Consider the following 22,787-nt stretch of genomic DNA (forward strand, 5'->3'; position numbering starts at 1 on the left):
TACAGAATACCAACTCAGGTCAGTCTTGTCTCAGAATTGTTGAGTGAAGAAGGCTTTGCCCTTTCCTTTCCCTGGTGCCTGCCATTTAAATTGCCCCAAGGAAATGGCTAGTGACTAAGATCCTTCCTGTAGTATCTGAATGCTGCTGGACAGGCATGATGAGTATCATGGAAGCACGATCCTCTCCTACCAGTTGAGAGCCCAGTTGGCTTACTGGCCACTCTGATGTATCAGTTTCATTCAACACAATGGCAGAGGCTTCAACCAGTCTTAAGTTTTTATTAGCACCCTGACTATGAATAAATTGGAAAATAAATTGTGGAATAAATTAGTAAAAAATAATGTTAGATGTAAAAGATTTATTGTTGCCAAATTAAGTCCTTGATAATGTAAAATAGTCTTCCAGCAGATGAAGCACTGGTTAACACATTCATATCGAATAGGAGCTTAGCAAATATGCCAAGAAAACCCGATCATATAATGTGGCATCAACATAATGCACTTCTAAAAATCCTTTCCATAGATAAGACTGAAAGGATTTTTAAAAATAAAATATTGTTTCCAGTGATTTCTAGAAGTTTAGTGGGTTTTAGAGCAGACTTTTGCTCCTTCAAGTGGCAATAAAATAAAGATATTTTGTTGGGTTTTTTCTCAAAGCTGATCTCATATAGCATGTATCATAGACATCAGTGACTTTCCATCTCTTCCCATCACTCATAACAGGAAATTAGGAGACACTAATAATACACTGAGACAAAATTACCCTGTTTAGGTTGAAATCCAGCCCACTAATTTTGTTCTTTATGATTGTGAAGTGGCTGAAATTTGTATTTAGCACACATCAGGAGTTCTAGGACTTTTGTTTAGTTTATAAACAGGATGATTTATAGAGCAAGCAGATTTGATGGGCAACTGCCATAGGATTACATGAGTATGTAAATTTGGCTACTTAAGACCAAACTTTGGTCATACTGATAGATTAACAGGCAGGGTAAACCCCTAATGCTGAGAAGGTTTATAATGAAATACACAGAAATAAAACGAGCCTGTGTTGCTTTTTCCTGTTAGCAGATGATGCAGCAGGGTGTGTGCACATGTTCTACAGTTAAATTATCACAAAATTGTGTGTTCTTCTTATACTAGGAACAAGATTAAGAGACTGACAGGTAGCGCAACTGAAAAAAGAATTTATGCTCACTTTACAAGAGAAGTTATTAGTAAAGAAGTATAAACTAATATCTTTGAAGTCACAAGGACACATCAAGGAGGAGCCTGCAGGTCAAGTGCTGGAGGATTCCCAGTCACCAAGGATAGAGCAGCTGCCCTACAGGCCAGGTGTGTGGTTACCTGTAGCATAAGTCGTGTATGGTTCACACATGTTCTGCTAAACATCCCTTTGATGTGAAAGTTAGGGTCACACCAAGCTCCTAACTGTGACTAACAGCTAGAAACTTAAATGGAGTTCCAAGATAATTAACAATTGCCTACCCATGGTTGGCCAAAACGCATCTGTTCGTGACTCATGATGTGTTCTCCATCATTAGGGAATGATGGAGTTAGTTTCCAGCCTCCGTGTCAAAGGTGCATTGCTGTTGCTCCCAGTCTGGGTGAGAGATTTGATTTGGCAGAACAAAATATATTATTGCACAGAGAAGAGAAAGGAATCAGAAATAAGGTTATTCTCCAGTTCTTTGCTCTGTCTCAGATCCATACTCCTGAAGATAAAAACATTAAAGGATCATCACCTCCTTCCCCTATCAAGGATGCTGTGAGCATTACTAATGGGTGCATCACTCAGAACTGAGAGGAAACTTAGGTTGGTAGCTACATTTCAGTAGCTGCAAGACGTGCCTAGTGTCTCATTAAACACTTCAGTTTGACTTCCTAGCCTCAGACAATGCTGTTACTGGCAGTGATGCTTGCTTCAGTGAAGTAGGAAAACACAGAAAAGAGTGTGATTTGCTTTGTTTGTTTGTTCTACTGTTCCAGCTGGATTAAGCTAAATTATTCTCATCACAGTGACTGGCTGCATACATAAAATGACTGTGGTTCTTACTCTGGTGAGAAACAAGAACATTACCTCTGCTCCAGAATAATTTTTTTTTTCATGCTTATGCGTAGTTTGTTCCTCCAACGGTTGGTAGTTAAGTGAATCATAAAGTTTTCATGCTCTGCAGCGGGTATATTCATATGTAAAACTAGTACTATGCTTGTCATGAAATTGTAATAGGACACAGCACTTACCACAGCTGTGGACTTTTTCCCAGCCATCTGAATCTCCAGGTGTGCCCTTGAATTGGCAATAACAAGGTGATGTGCTACTGCCATACCTTTACTGTATTCTATAATCTTATTGTCTGGAAGAATTGTTTCACATGAAGGAATTAATATAGATACCTGTTCCTAAGTTTTTCTCAACATTTACATCGTTTTACATGTTAGGAATTTCATGTGAAAACATATAAAGCATAGAAATATAGATGAGATATAAAGCTCCATTATCTTTATAGATTAAAATGGTAAATTTAAAGCAAGTAATAAGCTCTTTTATAGTTCAGATTCATAAAAATATTCTATGAAATTTGAAGCAATGCTATTAAAATCTTGAACATATTTTCTGGCTGCTTAGTTATTTCTACATCAGTGTAAATAATAATAGCCTATAATTAGAACACTTGAATTCCACTGTATTTGCAAGAAAGTAAAGAATGAAAAAAGTAACTTTTCTGCCTTATGGGAAATTCACATACATGTGGGATTTTTTCAGTCTCAAAAGTCTCAAAACCCCCCCAACCAAACAACTTGCAATTCTATTGTCATTGCTAATATGTTTCAAAGCAAAATACTCATCAAGGGTGAATTTTACTTCATAGGGAAGATTGACAGCAGAAAGCCCTTCATTGCCACTACATTTTTAATATAGTTGGAGGAAGACAGACAAACGGAATCTTGGGTTGCATTTAGGACTGTACCTATTCCCTCTCTGCTACATCTGTGCAGTCATGGCTGTTGGCATCACAGTTAAGTGGACTTCTCTGCCACTTTTTCAGATCCTCCAAAGGGCATTTGGGCTACTCCACGCCACTGCTCAATGACATCCAAATCCCATTATCGTGTAGGAATAGTTGCATATGATTTTATCTTCACAGCTGTCTTTTTAGCAATGTTATATTTATAAACTCTAGAACAAAAGAAACTGATTTGAAAGAAATGGGCAGATTTGGGGGTGTACTTCTTTTGCTTTATTTCTGTTAGTCTGCTTAGACTTTGGATCTTTTGGGAGGGTTTGTTAGGATTTTTCTTTATATTGATAACTAATTCTGGAGATACAGTGAACCTGGTTTTTAACTACACCAGATTGCAAATTTATTGTCACCACATCACATTTGTACAAATCCTGCATATTGATTGCTTAAGGAAATCAATCATAAGATATTTTTTTCATTTATAATATATACATCTTGCGGTGTGGGGGGACGCTTTCCAGTTATATGCTATTTTCTCGTGGGATTGGGGAAGAATCAGCATTTTCTCCCCTTTTTTTCTTTTTTGTTGAAGTGTACATATTCATCCACAGTCTGCCAAGAATGGAGTATGGAAACATGTTGTTCAATAGTAAACTACTGTCCTTCCTGTAGTTTCCGTGTCTGCCCTCAAGGTTAAGAAGAGCTTGCATTTTTAGAGACTTAGATTTAGGTATTGAGTCTGCAGAGTTTTGGTGCCTTCCTTATGTCCACCAGTGGAAGGATTTAGGCCAGGGGTCCTCAAACTACAGCCCACAGGCCAGATACGGCCACCAGGGTCCTCAATCTGGCCCCCGGTATTTACAGAACCCCCCGCCGGGGGCTGGGAGGGAAACCAAGCAGCCTGCCCCTTCATCCGCGCGCTGGCCCCCTGGTTAAAAAGTTTGAGGACCCCTGGTTTAGGCTTAACCACAGAACTTCAGTGCACAAAATGCCTCTTCAAGTGCCTCTTCAAAATAAGATCCCCTCATACTTACACATGGTACTATATGTAAAGAAATGTGTATTGCATAGATAGCTTGGGCTCAGCTTTTATTTGCAGCCCACAGCCTTTTTACTTTACCTTAAATTACTACAATGCTTACCTGTAAAGTGGCTAGTGCCTAAATCATGTATGAATGGAATCACAGAGACCATGCTGTCAATCACTGATACTCAATAAAGTGGATTTTGCTTGTGAATATGGAATTTTAAGCTATGAAAGTTAGTGACGCCTTTTTGCTTTTAAGCAATTGAATTTCAAGACTATGTGACTGCCAATATTAGTTGTCAAAATGTAAAATCATTTGAGATACCCTTGCTTATATTTAGAGTTTAATAATTTTTTAACAGAAAACTTGGTCTTTTAAAACTCACAAATCATAGTCATTAGGTATTTATGTCTGCAATTGTTTAACTGCTGTGGTTGGTGAGCACGGTAATTTCTTCATACTTTGCTGTTATGACCTTAGAAAACCTGCTTTTCCTGAGCAGTTCCAACAAAGCAGTAGACTGATTCCTTTGAGAATCTATAGCTCTTTTACTGGAAAGTTTAAGGTTAAACTACAGTATAATTTTGAAAAATTTTATGTAGACTAGAAAATGTTAGAACCATGTATTGATCAACTTTTAATCAGAGGTAACAGCATAATATAATTACCAAGGAACACAGCAATCAAAATCCAGATAAGAACACCAGAAAGTCACCAGCTAGTTTCTGGTGACTTTTTTATAGCATCTTTAGAAATAGCTTCAGAAATAAACTTACCAAAATATGTTATTCTGTTTGAAATTCTACTTGCCAAATGCAACCACATAAAAATTTTAAGCTGGAGTAGTGTCTATTGGGGAAATCCTTGCAAAACAAAAAAGAGGCCTAGCACCCCTAGGAACAGTCATAGCCAAAGAAGCTGTGCATGGAAAGGCAGAATAAAACACGATTAGCACTATTAAAATGTTTAATAGAAGTGCTGGAATGGTTCTCAACACAGAAGTGAAAGAAAAAAACCTTAACCTAGTTGTAAGACATAACTGATAACTAAATACTTTGAACAGTGATTTCATTTTATTTTTTTTTCAGTTCTAAAATAAACTTTCTGGCATTTTTATGTCCCAATAATACCAAATAATTATATGCATGTGTCATTGAGAAATGGAATTGTGACTTTTGAAAAGTTATTACATAATGTTATAGACAAATGAATTTATCTGGTATTATTTGCAATTGCACAGAGCTATTGCATATGAATGTCATCACACTATTAGAAGAGTTCTTATTTTTAGGATAAAGCAAAAATGTTATGAAATCAATGAATGATGATTTTTCATGATGAACACTGCGTCAGCACTGTTATACTCAGCCTCATTCTATCCATGGACATGCCAGCTGTTTATAGCCATACTCAACAGTTTACATCTGATTCATTTCAAGGATTGTACTTGCATAATTTAACTTAGCTACCTTCCTCATTCCTCCTGTCAATACCATAGCAAGAGTGACTTCCTGTAGCTATGACTAACATAATTAATTTTGAAAAAAAACCAAAAAAAAAAACCCTCCACCACCCAAAACTGATGAATTTAGGTTGTTCTTTTGTACCACTATCCATACCTTTGGCTTCGTAGTGTGTTGCACTGCTGACTGGGTTTTTAGCCTGGAGTCTAATCTAAGCCCTGTAAGTGGACAGACTATAAACACACTTTGGAACATCTGGAAAAGTTCAAGTGCACTGCTGGAGAAATCCCCTGGGCTCTGGTAGTGCCAAAGGAAATCTGTGGCTTCCAAAGAATAAAAATGAAATGCCAGAGAGGCATACCTAGGGTCATTCTGGACTGATTGTGATACTAACCAGCAGGTTTATTGCTGTCTCCAGATACAGAATATAATGATTTGCTTAGATGTTGTTATTTGGTCTTCCTCATCTCCTTTAATATCACATATATATCTCATGAAAAAAGAGAAGATCCTTTTAAAAGTCTGTGGGGGGTGGGGTGGGGTGGGAAAAGAAGAATTTTAAGATTATTTCTAAAGATACCGAGTTTACTTCTCAGAATAAATTGTCATGGCCTTTCAAAATATTTTTAAGTACTTTGCTTTTTGAATAGATCACGGAACACTTGTGCTGAATGTGTTTTTCAGCAACAACAGGGAACTGATGAAGAATTTACTATGCATAAATTCCTTTCATATAATGCCATATGTCTACTTGGTTAATGGCTGTAGGAAAATAAGTTGTCTAAATGGAAAAACAAATGGATATTTCCTTAGTCTCTCACTGTTCCCTCTGTAGACACCTATTCACACACACTCATAAGTGCACATACACGTATCTAATTTCTTTCTACAAGATTACAGATTTTTTTATGTTTTATTTTAAATTTAGCACATTTATAAATTGCTGTTTCTTCATTTCTTGCCTTTTCATAATTCTAATTGATTTATTTGATAAAAATATTAGAAGTCTGAAAGAAAGTTAAAAAGGAATGTTGCCTCTGCTTTCACTCTAACACTATTTCCATAGAGTACATGGGCTACGTAAAGATTGAATTGTATTAAAAGAAATGTGATATACTCAAACCATATGTTGTCATTTGATACAGGACATTACTATGCTTTTGCTAGTTTTATTATTGTAATACAATGGATTCAATCTGAACTGATAAGATGGCCATTATCTAGCATGTTCTAATCCTTTCCACCCCAAAATTTACTTTTACATTAATGGTAGTAAACACCGTTTTGAAAACAGGATGACAGTGTAATTCTGCACCACCCTCTGAACTATTCAACAATAGTTTGAATGAATAAGCAAATGGTCTGCTTCAGTTCCTGCGGGGGGGCTGAAGCCGTGATACTGTGTTTGCTCATGTAGAGGAACAAACTTTCTGGAGACATTAAACACCACCTGTACAATGGCAATTTTTTGTTGTGTTTTGCATACTTCAGATTTGAGACAATTTTTATTATCACAGCTCGAGATAACCAAAATTGCTTGCTTTCTTCTGAAAACCTCTGGCCATTTAATGTCATCCTTATTCTTGTACTAAATGACATCTTTCTGGGGAAGAAAGATTAGGGCAGACAGGCTGGAGTCCAGAAGATGGTATTCAGAAGGCCAGCTATAGATTCGTTATATGTAGTCCAATGATTATTTCAAAATATTGAATTTCTTATCAATAAGACTAAAAACTTTTATATGCCATATTAGGCTCTGGATGTTTGAAACCACACGAATTCCTGTCTGAAAATTCAGACAAATTCAGATGTTTAAGACCAAAAAATACTACTCAGTTTGGTGACAGTGTTGTTTGTCTTAATTCCCAAATAAATCTCGAATGGTCATTATTTAATTTTTAGGTGATATTTATAGTAGTAATTTTATTATGGTTTTCCTGACTTATGTCTGTGAAGAAGCAGCTGTAGGATGGAAGTAAATGTCAGTGCCAAAGATTTATTTGATTAAAGTATGGCATCAGTATTAAATCTTCAAAAGGAAATCAAGATAATAGAGGGGGCTGGATGAACCAAGAGATTGATAATTGGTTAGAAAGCTTTTGACCTTTGAGCCGGTAGTTCAGATTCAAGCCAAGTCAGTAGTGACTGAAAATCATTACGTTCTGATAGCAGTGCAATTGCCATGTGAAATGGGTGATTGGTTTCATTCCAGTTCCTAGTGAACTGGTACTCTCATTGCAAAAATAGCTACTCCCATTGTCAGGTGTTTAAGGAAGGAAAGCACAAGGCAACTTCTTTACTTTCTCACCCTCAGAAGTATTTTTGGAGGTGAGGGAGGGAGGGAAGAAGCTGCAGTCCACTGGCAGGTTGAAAGCATCACAGCTACCATCAGGCTCTTATTAAGGAATTAAAAACTCTGGTTTCCTGTTTGTCAATGTTACACATCTCATTGACATTAATAAGAGTGAAAGTCTTATATGTAACAAAACTCTAAGCACTTTTATAATGATATTTCTCATTTATAATAAAATGGATTATTTTCACTATTTTCAGTAGGAAAAAGTATGTGACGATGATTTATTTATTATTCTGTCAATTTGCAATTCACAGAAAACGCTTACGGAATTAGTTTATATGAATCTATTTGACCTTGAAATTGTGCTTGACCGGTTTTCAGTCAATGGAGGGTTCATACCTGAATTGAGCTACTCAAGATTTACTACTGCTCGTCTGTGTCACATTGTGTTTTTCCCTCCTTAATTGAATGACCTGATGTTAATAATTAATGCCACCTGAAATCAGTATAATTTAATCCTATACGAAATCATTTAGCTTGCTGGCAATCTCAAGAACCACAGAGAGTCATATTAAAATGATGGAGGATTACATTTATCCTCCTCGTGCTCTTCTGAATAAAACTCAGTTACATTTACTGTTTCCTTCACCATCCATTTGCGCTCTTTTCACCTGGGAAGAATGTATGTTGCTCACACAGGCATGTTTCCTGATTTGTGTTTTTGTTTCTAGTTTGCCTGTTTCCTCAGTCTGAGTCCTCTGCAAACCAGGAGGATGTTCTGGTGCTTCCACATAGTCATATTGCCGTGTATTTTGTATGGTTTATGCTTGAATTAATGGTTTACCTATTTTTGCCTATTTTGCTATGTTCCTTTCTTTTATATCACTTTAAATGTAGTCTGACTGTCTGATACGCATTGTCACAGTAAGTTATTAGGTTCTTTTTCTTTAAAAAACACTCACCCTACCCTGCCTAACTGCCCCCCCCCCCCCCCCCCCCAGTCCCAAATATCTAAATTATAACTTCTATCTCATGTTACTATATTGCTAGTCTGGATAGTAGAGTTCACTGGTAGAACTTTTTGTGTACTTTTTAGTTTGACAGTAGACAAAACATAAGAGAGAATAAAAATAACATTAGACCACTTAGAACTCAAGTAATGCTCATATTACTAGAAGTGTTCTCACAGTAAAAGGCAGTGATTCAGAGGTTTCAACATTGTTTTCTCCCAAGGGGAGAAAGATGCTTTAGAAACCTGTTGAATTCATATAGGTTCTTTTTGAGTCCTTTCAGGTGTGTCTTTGTAGAACACAAAGTGCTTAAAGGGTGAACAAATATGATCATTTTATGACATACACTGTTGGTTGGTTTAGCATAAACTGTGCATCTTGCTTAGACTGCCAGCAATGACAGGAAACACCCTCCACCTACTGCAGCCAGAAGAAACGGGAAAATGCAGGGGTGATGCAAAGATTTCCCCTGCAGTGCTGTAGTCCATGGAAGCTTTATTACTGCATTCTAGCACAGAAATCTCGGGCTTCAGAAAAGGAGTTAGTGCTGCTTGTTTTAATATTGATTTATGAATAAGCAAACATGAAAGCATTATTAGCTGTACATTGCTGCATAATTGTGTTTCAGAACATATTTATCAAATAAGCCCAGATGGAAATATCCTTTTTTACAAAACTGGCTATTACGGTTTTGAAGAGGTGTTAAAAATTACACGGCATTCTTGTTTTTCCAGTGTATGTTTGACTGCCAGATTTCTGTAAACACACTGGTGCAATAAATGTAAAAATAAGAATATTGAAAAGTACAGGGAGAAGTGAGGGATAGAAAAGCCTATGATCAAGTTCTTTCTAGATAACCTTGTGTGTGTGTGACAGGCCCAGATTTGTGTCTTCCATGAAAGCCTTTTGTTTATGAAGAATAAATGTTGATCTAATGGGAATGTGAAAAGAAAAGCAGGCATGCTTGCTAGCTTCACAAATGTCTCCAAGATCAGAACTATCCTCTTCAACTACAGTTGTGATCCACCATGCCACTGGCAGGGACAAAGGAGCACAGATAGAAAAGCACTATGAAATTCAGCCCACGTTTAAAATCAGGAGAGACTAAGGAGCCATAATTTCTTGCAGTACAAGTTAGATGACTACCAGTTAAATGTTGTACTTTGAAAAATATCTGTAAATCAAAGTGAATGATATTTCACCAAAAATGCACATTCTGTATCACTTGGCACTTGACAGTTGCACGGATGATAACAATGCTGGCAGCTTTAACTTTTCTTTTGTAAATGTGTTCAAAAACTTCTCTGTGAACGTGAGTATATTCCAGTGTATTCAAATGTCACCACAGTTCCCAGTTAGTCTCCACAGTTTAAACAATTAACCCAACCTGTATATTGTAGTTCTCATGCTGTACTTTTCTTCCAGCTAAGTAAGCTGGGTATTTGCAGAAAGGATTTTTCAAATTTAATCAGTGCAACTGAGAAAAAAATGATAAGATTCACAGAACCACCCCCGTCCTTACTTGCAGTAAAAGTCGTCGTGATCTCTTCTTTGTCGATAATGTTTTTGGTAAGAGGTACCAAGCAATAAATAACTAGGGCTGTATGCTGCATGTTAATATTTTGAAAGAAATGGGAACTTGCAGTACTAATACGAAAAAGCTGGGTTCTTTTTTCTGTTGGTTATTTTTTTTTTGAAAGTTTTATTTCCACATCAGCAGACTCCAGACTTCTGCAGTGTGTGTAGTTCTAGATGCATGCTTCAGCTGCTGGTTTTAACGGATATCAAGTATTATTGATCCATGGAGTTAACATTGTTGCTATCAAATCAAATTCAATCATATGAAAAACTAACACTGAGAAAGAATAATGGGTTTGGTTTGGTTTGGATTTTTTACTTTCTGTTAGTGGTTTCAAACACAGGAAAAAGCTTGTACAGTGCTGGGATTCTTATCTCCTTGGACTGTTTGTTTTCTTGGTTAGTGTCTTTTTTGGCAGATGTACTCCTTTTGTAATGTAAGGGCCACAAGTAAATTCTCAAAAAGAAAAATTAGTGTGATTGGTTTGATAAGCTTTGAATAAAGCACAGGATTCAAATGCCGCTTGCCTTAACAAGAAAGTAAAATAGAATTCTCCTGTTAAATGGCTAGGTTTGGTTCGGATGCTACTTCTCTCCCAAATACGATGAATTTAAAAGGTAGAAAATATTACCGTATTCATTTGGTTGAAGTATTTGAATAGCGCCAGCTATTGGAATTGGAGTCAATCACTCCTACAGTGAATAGAATTCTCAGTGAATAGAATTACTTTGGTGTAACACATTTGGGGCTGAATAGTAGTAATAATTTCAAAATTAAATATTGAATAAATATTGAATCAATTATTGAATAAATATTCCTTCCACTGAAGTTAAAGGAAATGCTGTGGGGTTTTGTTGTTTTGTTTAGGTTTTGTTGTTCCAAATAAGATGATGTAGCTTCCTATGTACTGAAAGTGGTTCTGTATTAACCCAGTGGAGAGAGGGAGTGGAAGTACTGCGAAACAAGTTATACATTTATAAATATACAATTTATGCTGTAGTATATTATTGGCTTTTGGTTTAGTGTTTACTTGAAGTATGGAGATTTGGGTTATTAACGTCTGTATAAATGGCTTATTCCTCTTTGTGTGCATAATTCATCTGCAACTTTTGTGTTTACAAATTTCTGAAAGGCTTAATTTAATAAAATCTAATGTTGTGACACAGACTGGGTATTATGTCTTTCTTTAGTAGCCCCTTATCCTGAATAAGAACACTGCCTGAGGTATGAAAAAATGCAAATACGTACTCAACAGCTTAGGTTTTTGTCTTTGCTTGAGTTTTCTCTGCTTTTGTATTTTTATATCTGGATGCCATCTCTTTTTTAATATCCCTTCAGCATTAGGTTTGGACTCCCTTGTTTTTTAATTTCCTTTTTTTCTTCCCTCCTATTCACTTTTCTTTCTGTCAGTCTGTATTCAGAAATTCCAATATACAAACATCCGAAAAAAATAATAACAGCAGTGAACCCTGCAAGCTTTAGTCCTGTTGAACTAATAGAACACATTTTCTAGCATTTTTGATTTGGTGTGTTTTTTTCCTAATGATCTAAACATTAGATCAAGATTCAGATAAGAATGTGTTTCAGAGCTGTAATAGGAACCAGTTCAGGATGGACTGGTTATGGAAGTTGCTTCTGTGGGTTAGAGACTTTGTACTTATGAGAAAACTTGCCATCCCACCATATATGATACTGATTTATACCATTATGGTAGTAACAAAATTGGCTGCAAAAGCATTGTGAAAAGAACAGAACATTTTATGCGATGTCCCTAGGTCATATTATCACTCCTCCATCCTTTTCAAAGAAATCTTTGTATGTTTATTTTCACGCTGTGATGAATGATAGCTGACACAAAGGAAACCCGGCTAAGGCAATGCATACAAATCAGAGCCATAATATGATGTTCTGCAGTAATGCCTGCTGGCACTAAAAATCCCCCAAGTTTTAGACAGCTTTAAGGAACATGAGCAGTGTAATTCTGAATGTTTGCTCAGTGGGGTCCATCAGCTTCAATGGGTATCTGTGTCCTGCGCCTCACCTTGCCATATTCACACAAGAGGCACAGAAAAAGTACTGTGTGGTGCTCTGGGTCCCCCCCCCCCCCGCTAGATTGAGTTCCTTAATAACATGCTCCCTAATTTTTTGCTGCTGTTGTTTTCATTCTCATGAGAAACAACTGTTGATAGTGACAATTTAACTTTTCTATGTATTTTGCAGGCTATAGTCACCCAATCAGTTGAGGACTGTGATGAATGAGACCAACTAAGGTCTGAACTTCACTTATGTAAGGTCTTGGAAGATGTGGCATCATATTCACAGGTAGACTTTTTAAAAACTCTGTAGATGTCTCTGTCATCTCCAAGAAGCTTGTAATAATTGTTGTCAATTCATCATGTTAAACCTAATGGATTTAGTTTTCACCTTTCAGTTATTTTTTTATTTATTTTGTTGTTTATATACTAAACACAAATTAGTTTTAGGCCCATGAAACTGAGCTGGAGAATTCCAGGAAGCTGGTATCTTTGCTGCGTGTCTCAACAAAAATACTTGATGCAATCTAGAGATTGCACCACTAGTGACCAATTGACTATTTACAAAAACCTGTTCTGTATGTCACCTTTTTAATGTTATTTCAATTTAGATGCAGATTGGAGAAAATAAAAGTACCCTTACAGTTCTGCACTTCTTAAAAGACAAAACTATTTTTTTCTTTCTGAGCTTTATTTTTGCAATGCTTTTTCCTTGTAATTGCAGGGTATTATTTTTATCAAATGGTATTTGTCTCAATTTCATAGGCATACCTTATCATAACCTCTTTCATGGGGCTGAAAACCAATGTCATAGGCTTCCTCATATTTATTAATATGCTGTTGTCTACTTCAGTTGTTAATTATGGAATCCACTATAAACTGGTTGTACTATATTCTTGGTACGAATCTAACGCTCGACATAAAAAAAATTGGTTAGAGGCAGGTATGATTTTTAGAACTTTGAAATTAATTATAATATATTTTGAAGTAAAATCCTAAATGAGTTTGAAGCACAGTCCCCACGAGATGGCAAAGTTTGGTGAGGTTTTTTTGGGTGGGGGGTTTTTTTGTTTGCTTTTTTTCTTGTTGTTTGTTTTGATTTTTAGAAATTTATCTATGAGGCATTGCACACTGGAGAAAAAGGTGCAGATGACATGGAGTGATTAAATTCAGTAATACTCCATGTGTCACAGCTTTGTTGAATGCTTGCTGGGAACACTCATTTGTAGGCAGATGTAGTGAGGAAGATCTGGATGCCAATTATCCTCTGATGAAGTTATATGGAAAAGGCAAAAGCTGTGGAGAGCTTAAGGAAGGTTGTGGTTTAATTTCAGTGGAAAATAAAATCTAAGCCTCTCTATATTGTGCTTATTAAAAAAAATAAATTGATATTTTCTTTTTATTAGGGCATTATTCTGCCCAAATTCCATTGTATGCAATCCTTGATTTCAGTGGATAATGTACTTCTATGCTGCCCAGTGCAGTTGTGTGGCTGATACAAAAGACAGGCTCTTTTACACATGGCTGCATTTTGGTAATTGTGTTGCACATTTTATGTAAATATGAAAAAATTTGAGATGTATTTTTGCCGTAAAATTCTGATGAAAACTTCAGATACAAAGTTGGAGGCATCCAGATTAGTTTTCTTGCTTAAGCATGTCATTACCAGTTGTTCTTTGGGAAAAATAGCACAATAAAATTTTCAGTTATGTATCTTCTCTTACCGAACTCCAGGCTTCTGACATAGTCAAAAGGAATTAGGCAATTGAGAGATTATATCTCAGTGACTCTTCCAAATATATAAAAAGAACTTCTCTGATGTCAATGCTATCAGCAGTTGTTATCTTGACTGGTCTCACTGGAACTGTACCAGCGGAGCCCGAGATGTGACTATCACTTCTGCTTTGTAAAATGTTTTTTGGATGATACATTGCCATGCACTTTGCCTTTAAAATGTTATTTTTTTGACACCTGGATCATAATTGAAACTGCATATTGTTTCAGGGCATTCAGGTAGGCAGTGTGAACCCATAATGAGAGGGATAATAGAAAGTAAGTAAGGTGGAATGATTTTATAAAATGTTATCTGAAACTTGATGAGATCAGCACTTAGTAGTTCTGAGAACACCTGTGTGTGAACAAAGATGAACCTTGGCATGCTTGGCATGTGACTTGATATTGATATTGAGTTTATATTATTACTTCATATATTATGAAATAAAGTTTTACAATGCAAGATTATAAAACTAGTCACATAGTTAAAAATCTTGTTTAAAATTTTAAAAAGGGTAAGTGATCTAAATCTCAGTGTTACCATGTAAGATCCACCGATTACATTATTTTAGATGCACAAATGTACATTTATACCATTTATGAGCTTAGCTTTTCACATGGATAAGCCTATGTGATATATATTGATATGTTTATATTGGTATACATGCATATAAGTAGAGATGTGGAAATCAGGGTATTAATGAACATGTAATAAGTATTAGAGCAACAAAAAGCTATATATTCACCTCATTCAGAATTGGTTTAAGTGCTCAAATGTTTGTTTTAGCTGCATAAATTTCTTTTAAGATGAGGAAAACAAATAATCTCTAGATTTGTGAACTGTGAAGAGTTTAATGTACAGAAATATTACATAGCTGTCTGCCCTGTCCCTCACAGCCCATTCCCTCCTCTCCTTTTCAATGTGGATTTTTACAGCTGAACAAGTTGTTTGAAAGTGTGCATAGCGGGCAGTAATCCAGGTCATGGTAATATCACCCAGTCTGGCAAAACAAGAGTGATAAACAAGGGGGGGTGGGCGGGGGGGGCGGGGAATCCTTTTGTTGTTATCAACCAAATACTACAGGAGAGATGAAGAGGCAGCTTGGTTGTGGGACAGCAATCCATAATTTACTTTGCAGATGTCTCTGTAATTTAAGCAGCCGGTAGAAGAACCGCATGGTTGTAGATGCTCTGGGGAAAGGATACCCAGAGCCTCGTAAATCATGGTAAGGATTAAAAGCAATGAACATTCATCTTCTTAACCTCATAAAACAATATTGCAAAGCCAAGGATTACAATTTACTGTGCATGTAATCTCTGTTCAGGGATAAAGGGTGTCAACTTTAAAAAAATCTTCTCTCATTTAACAGAAGCACCTGCCTTTTAAGAAGGGACAAGAAACCTTTTTTAAAACTGATTTTAAAATAATTCCTGCATTTAAGGTATACTTAACATTTCCCACAAAAGAAGGAAAAAAATAGATTTATACTTGGCTGAGCCTATTGTTTGTTTCTAAGCCAAACAACAGTTTCTTTCTAAGACCCAATCTATTTGTCATTGTCATATTTATAAATATGTTTGAAAACTTTGATTAATAGACACAACAAAAAAAAAGCCACTTACTTTTCCCTTTGTAAAATGGTGGAGTCCTGCCTGAACAACCATTTGCCTTGCTTAATGTCAGCTACTTTTTCAAGTATGATAAATAGTTGACTCAACTACTTTTTGTGATCAAAGAATAACCTCATAATGGAAAACCATACTGCATATTCGGTCTGCTAAATAAGCACTCTAAACTCTGGGTTTATCTGTCTGCTTTGGAAATGTTGCCTTTATATCCATAAATAATTTCTGACATCCACAGATGTATAAAAAATATTTTACTTCCATACACAGAATGCCACTGTAGAGGGACTGAAAATATTTAAAGGGAAAAGAATGTGGGCAATGTCATAAGGAGGTACTTTCATAGTCCAGCAAACTAAGAAAGTCAGGGAAGGAAGACTTATTGCTTTCTGTCTTTATTTTGTCTTTTGTGTGTGTGGTTTGTTTTTTGGGGGGGGTTGGGTTCTTTTGTTTGTTTGTTTGCTTGCTTTTTTAATGTGTACGTGACTCCAAATCCTTGACTTTTCTATCCAGGAAGAGAGTACAGGAAAATACTGTTCATCATCGTCCTGTACTGCATCAGTGACAGTGATGATGATCAGCTTTCAATATGCCCTACAAAGAAAGCAAAAGAGTTTAAGGTTCTTGTAGGTTTGCCCCAAACTAACGGTGGGGAACTGAAGGAGAATTCAGAAGTAGAGTGAGGCTGTTTATGAAGCAATATATTCCAGAATAAGGAAGATAGCAGCATTAAAAATATGTACCTCCTAGAGGCGAATTTCAATGAATTCAAATAATTGATAATATCTCAAGGAATGTAGATCTAAGGAGTTAGAAGAATTGTGAGTTCTTTGAATAAATGTTTTTAATAGTAATAAGAAAGTGGTGAGGAGGACAAAATCTGTCACCACTGGTTTTTTTCTTTCATTCAGTCTTTTTATTTGTGATTAGATGGGCGTCAGTGACAGTGGAATGAGACCTCAGCTTATATAGATCACTTGGTTAAGTTATTTATTTTCATGTTGTTAGAATGTGATGAAACTTATCCCAGGTTACTTACAGAGCCAACTGAATCTTTGTCAGACATATTCTCTCAAATGTATGTCAGAGTTGTTTCACAGAACATGAGAAAGATGGATAAGTACCAGAAATTTGAGTAGTAAATATGGTATGTACAAGATGCAAAAAGAGGAGGTTGAGAATTATAAATTAATCACTTTAACAGTAATTCCTGGGGAAAATAAATTATTTGTAATCTAGGTGGCATGAAAGAGTAACATTAAATAGTAATTTGCCAGGACCTGACTGTATCCTTTTGCAACAGTATAACTGAACTTGTGGCTATAGTAAAATAGTAGATATCATCTACCGTATGGTTAGTAAAATTCCTTGTAAGGTCTGACATAAAGCAGTCTAGACAAAAATATACGGAGTATATACAAAGGTAGTAGGAAAACAACACATAGAGAGCAGTTATAAATTCTGAGCCATCAAAGGATATTTTTGAGTACCGCTTTTCAGTAACTTGCTTGTTAGTAGAATAAGAAGTATGATTACTAAATTTCTATATGATACTTGTCTAGTTAGGCCAAGAAGCGAAGTGTAACATCACCTGCTGGTACTTTTTCCATTTCTTTATTTTCATTAGACCAAGTCATGCTGTCATTACCCTTAGCACAACTGTATTTCTGTAGGCTTCAGCTTTTCTTCCAGTCCTGATAAGCTGTCCTCTTAGCTCCAAGTAACTGATACTTTTTGTGACCATTGCTTCTTCTTGTTCCCTTTCGACCATTTTTAAGAAAGTTTTTAATACACCTGTAGTCTTTGGAGCCATCTCTTTCATTCCCTTGATTTCAAATATTTATTCTGCCAGATATTTCCAGGCTTTGACATTTATTTAGGGAGGGTCACATATATGTCTGTATGCAATATTACTTTAGAAAACTGATTATATATTCACAAGTGTATGCCATTATTATTATTATTATAGAAAACAGCTGCTTAAAGACATTTGCATTAATTCTGATCCTTCTGAAGTTTGCATTGGAGCTGCAAGATTTGAATAATCTATTTTTTGATGGAATTGGAAAGGGTTTTCTAAGCATTATTCCTTTGGGACCCATGAGTAATAACATTAAAGAAAGCAAGGCTATTTTGAAAGCGATTGTGCTAAATGTTTAAAAAGTTATAAAAAACGTTCTTTCAATTTTATTGTTTAATAAAATTAAAAAAAACACCTCTAAAAATTGAATTAATTGCATAGATCAGCACTATAAATCAGTCTGTGGTCTAGCTTCATTGTCCTCAATATTTTGATACACTTCAGTGCTTTGAATATCTGGCTTTAACATCTCAGAGTAGTTGAGCTTTTGAAAATTACGAGGCCTTGGTATCTACTGTATTCTAAAAAAGCAAATGTAGGTTTGTATTACAAAATAGGTAGGCTTGAAGACAGCTCTTGGTAGTTAGAATGACTAGTGGAAATTTTCTTTCCCCTTTTTTTATTGTTGATTTGTTTACTGATTTTATTTTCAGCTCTTAATATGTTCTGTTGTGTTAATGCTGTACTTATTTCATTCTTATTTTCTTCATTGCCTGTTCCTTTGTAATTTGGCAAAACATTTCTAATGACATTGAGTAAGTGAATGAAAAGGCCACAGTCTGGAAAAGGACTGTGCTACTGAAACAGCTATTCTGTTATGAGGTGGGAGGCACTGTTCTTCTAGTCTTCTATTTACTGCCAAAAAATCAATACACAAAATAACTTAGTATTTATTAATCCACTTTAAAATTAATGCATCTCTGAGTAGAAATGCTGTGATGTTGAAGAATGATGTTCCAGAGACGTGTCCTTCAAAATATATTTTCCCCTTGTATGTTCCTTAGGCATGTTATCATTGCTGTCATACAGAATAGAACTATCACATGGGATCTTTAAGTGAAAGGTAGAGTTGGCTTGCATTGCAATTGCCATATTTCTGTCTTAAATTTTTAAATCTTTAAAATAAAAAAAAAAATAAAATAATGGAAGAGAGGTGTGTGTAGTTAGAGGTTTCTGGGTAATTCAACCCTTTGGATTGTTTATACACAGACAGATATGTTATAATCTTTATATCCGGTCTTTATGTATGAAGAGTCTTTTCTAGAGAGGGTTTCCTAAGTGCTGACAGAAGATCACAATCACGAGAATATTGGATTGTCAACTGCTTCAGGCCAGACTATTTGATAGCTGCTTATAAACAATGCTGTAAAGTTTTACAGGCCTCAGGCAAGACTTTCTGTCATCTTTTCAGGATAGCTGTATGCTCTGATTATCTCATGAGCATTATACTGCAAATGTCTTTTTGGGCAACTTTTCTGCAGTGATTTTTTCTCTAATTTGACTATTTTTCTTTGGGTTTTTTTCTTGCTTTAAATACATGAAGGTTCATTTGATTTCTAATATTCCATTGGGATGTTTGATTACTTTAGAAATCTATTTGAAAAAACAGAGGACTCAGGGAGACAGGGTTTGCTTATACTTCTACAGCGCTAGGCAAGAATGTTGCTATGAAACTAAGTACTGGGTCTGGGTACTATTTGTTAATAGACTTATTTCTTTCTATGATTTCATATAAACTTGAAGATTATTTCTTCCCTGTAAATACCCTTTTTTCATACCATAAATGTGAGCTACATGCACAGTTTTTCATCCTCGTGAAGCACAATGTACTGCATTCATGAATCCTGGAATAGATCGCTGCTTAAGAGTCCATGATTTGTGAAAACCATTGAGGTAAACTGGTGAAGGAAACAGTTGACAATTTACTGAACTGGAAAAACCTGGTGGTTTGGTTTTTTTATTTTTTTATTTTATTTTATTTTTTTAATTTAGGAGTATTAATTTTATCTAATGTAAATGTATTTTTACTATTTTTGATACAGCCTTCTATAAATTCTACTATATGTAATGGATATAGAACATGCTATTTTAAAAAACTGGGATGCTCAGGGGCTGGTTACAGCTGCATAGGTGAGACATTTTTGTAATCTTGTGCACGAGCGCATCCACCTTTCAAAACTAGTTATTAATTTGTGGTTCTTCAGTTTTTAGTTTGAACTTCAGATAATTTAAGAAGTTTCTGAGCATGGATCAGTCTCTTTAACAAGGTGATAGAACAAATATTCAAGTTTCAAAGATTGCACCTGATTGAATTGTGACTTCCAAAAATAGAGTTTAAAACTGATCCAAGGTAAACAAGTAATTAAAGAAATTACAAATTTGCTTCACAGGGTTGAAATGAAAGAGTTAAATTAAACTAGATGTATGCAATATTTTAATTCACCTGAAACAAATATTAAAAAATTGCAAAGTTGCTGCAATGCCACAGAAATAGCTGGTTAAAGAAATTGCTTATAAAAGTTTGCAAGAAAAGAAAAATAGAATGTTCTGGAGTCGTTAAGTTCTTTCTGGAGTAAAGCTCAAGTTACAAAAAAAGAGGGTGATGCCTTTTCTGTTTAGGTTTTTCCTTTTTTTTTTTTTTTTTTTTTTTTTTAGCAATGAAGAATTGCATGAAAGTATTCGTACCACTATTGAATCTTGGTATTATGAATACGTTTGAAAAGTGCTGATGTCTTTAAAGCCCACGATGAATGAATAGATCTTAAGAGAAAAAACAGAATTTATTGATTTAGGTAAAAGTAGGTCTAGAAAATCAAAATCTATCAATTCTCAACTGTTTCAGAAAGAGCTTTATGGTACTGGAGGGTCATCGGCCACTGCATTTGGAAACAATTTATATTGCTATTTTACTAGTACACCACCATGCCAAAACTAATTAGTTTTGATGAAAAAGACTTAATAGCGATGGGGTAGCACTGGGCTGTCATAACAATTTGTCTTCAGTTTCTTACTTGGTGTTCTTATATGGTACTGTACCGTATTATGTGAGCACCTGCCTGCATTCCACTCACAACAACAAGCACACCTTCAGAAACAAGGGAGTGTGAAAGAACAGTGAGATTTATAGGATTAAAATATGAGATCCATACAGCACTAAGAGCCAAAATAGCAAGCTTTCTATCTTGAGAAGGTGTTGAAAGAGTTGGTGGAATTCACTTAGAGAAATTCTAACCTGTTTGCAACATGAAGCACTTGCTTCACTTAATGTTTAGTGCAGTCAAAATTAGCACAGATTCTTCCCAGACTTAATCCCATATTTAGATGAGTGCTATCAAGAAAAAAGTAGGAGTTCAATGTACATTTCACACAATTTTTGCCTCTCCAAGGAGGCTGTTGTTAATTAGAAGCTGTACTGATGCAGGTTTCTAAATCCTTGCTATTGAAGTCTTGTCCTTGTTTGCCAGGTGGTAAAGAAATAATGTTTCTGGTAATACTGCTTTGCTATGTTGGTTCCATATGCTCTGAACATGGAATTGATATTAAATTATGAAATTCAACCAAGATCAGTTTAAGTATTTCCTCATAGTGTTCTGTGCTGTCAGCTTGTAGGTTCAGAACCTCTGTGCCTATTAAGGACCAGAGAGAGCTCTTTATTTTCTGTACAACCCCTGTAGAGTTCACCAAGGTAATACGGATTTTTGAATATCCTGTTATTTTGGGTCTGTGGGAGTCTATAAAGGTGTTGAAAGGTGTTTCCCATATTTTTTTGTTGCAAACTATTTCTTACCTGTAGAGTATATTTGGTAATGGATGCCAAGGCTGCATTTATTTATCTTATATGGAAATTAGTGGTAAGCATGTAGGAGCCTCTACAGAGCTAGGTTCTACAAACCTTTATTTGCATTGGTAAGCCTGGCACTGATCTCACAGTGCTTAGTGGTATTACGTAAGTATGAGCTTTGGAAGGAATGGAGCTGAGGTTTACAAATATAATGCATTATATCCTTTTAAGAATTACTTAAATATGTATTTCCAGGATGGGCTATTACAGAAATTCAGATTGTTGCAGTCCACTGGGTACAAAAAAAAAATAATAAAATGCTATAGTAATTTGAAGCTTCATGAATGAAAAACAAATGAGTACAAAATGCTGTAAAATAGTCAAGTGCTTATTGTACAAAATCAGGATTTTTTGTCATCTCTAATATGAAGTAAAATCTATTAAAAAATCTTTCACTATACAGGGAAATTAAGTACATAAAGACTATAAAAATTTATTACACTATGCATGACTCATTCCTAAAACCAAGGAATTTTGGTCAATGTTGATTACAAAGCAATGGCAACAGTGTAGGGTTTTTTAGTTTCACTACACCTGGGGGAAGCCTGTGTTTCTGATGTAAATCTGAGGTTTAGCTGTAGGCATTTGAATATGAAAATCCAGCCAAAATGTGGTTGAATTGCCTTAAACAATTCCATTAATTTCATTAATTTAATTTAAATAAATTAATTTAATTTAAATACTTATATAATGGAATGACTAATGGAATGGAATTTTTATAAATTACTTGTAAGTAATTATTGTGTGGCTTTTTTGGGTACCTTTTTTGGGACATCATGCTGCCACTCATATCTCAAAAGAACCATTCAGTTAGCTGCTGTTGCAACATACCCCTATTCAATTTGTTTCACAATGACCATGTCAAAAGCCAGGCAATCTAAATTCACTAATGATGTAAAACAAAATAAATAAACCCACCCTCAGTTCCTTTCTTATATACATCACTCACCTGACCACCACAAAAATATTTGTTAAGAATGCTGTTGTAAAAGATATAGACGGAATCAATGTGATCTTTTACACAGTCGTAGTATTAACACATAACGCTTCTAGTTTGCTGATGAGTGATGTAATTTATAACATTTTGAGTTCTAAAAATTAGAGATGAGAGCTAAAACATAAATTGTGTGGTAGAAATGCACAAATCAAAATAGGTTATGCCAAAGCTCACTGATCGTGTAGTCTTATGGGTAGAGGAGAAACAGTAGGTGTCATAAATCCTGATTAAGTAAGGATTTTGGTACTGTTTCTCATAGTGTTTTAATCTGCATTTGATCTAGATGGATCAACAAAGAGAGGCACAATGCTGGT

Source organism: Falco peregrinus, chromosome 3, assembly GCF_023634155.1.
Source record: "Falco peregrinus isolate bFalPer1 chromosome 3, bFalPer1.pri, whole genome shotgun sequence".
Taxonomy (NCBI): domain Eukaryota; kingdom Metazoa; phylum Chordata; class Aves; order Falconiformes; family Falconidae; genus Falco; species Falco peregrinus.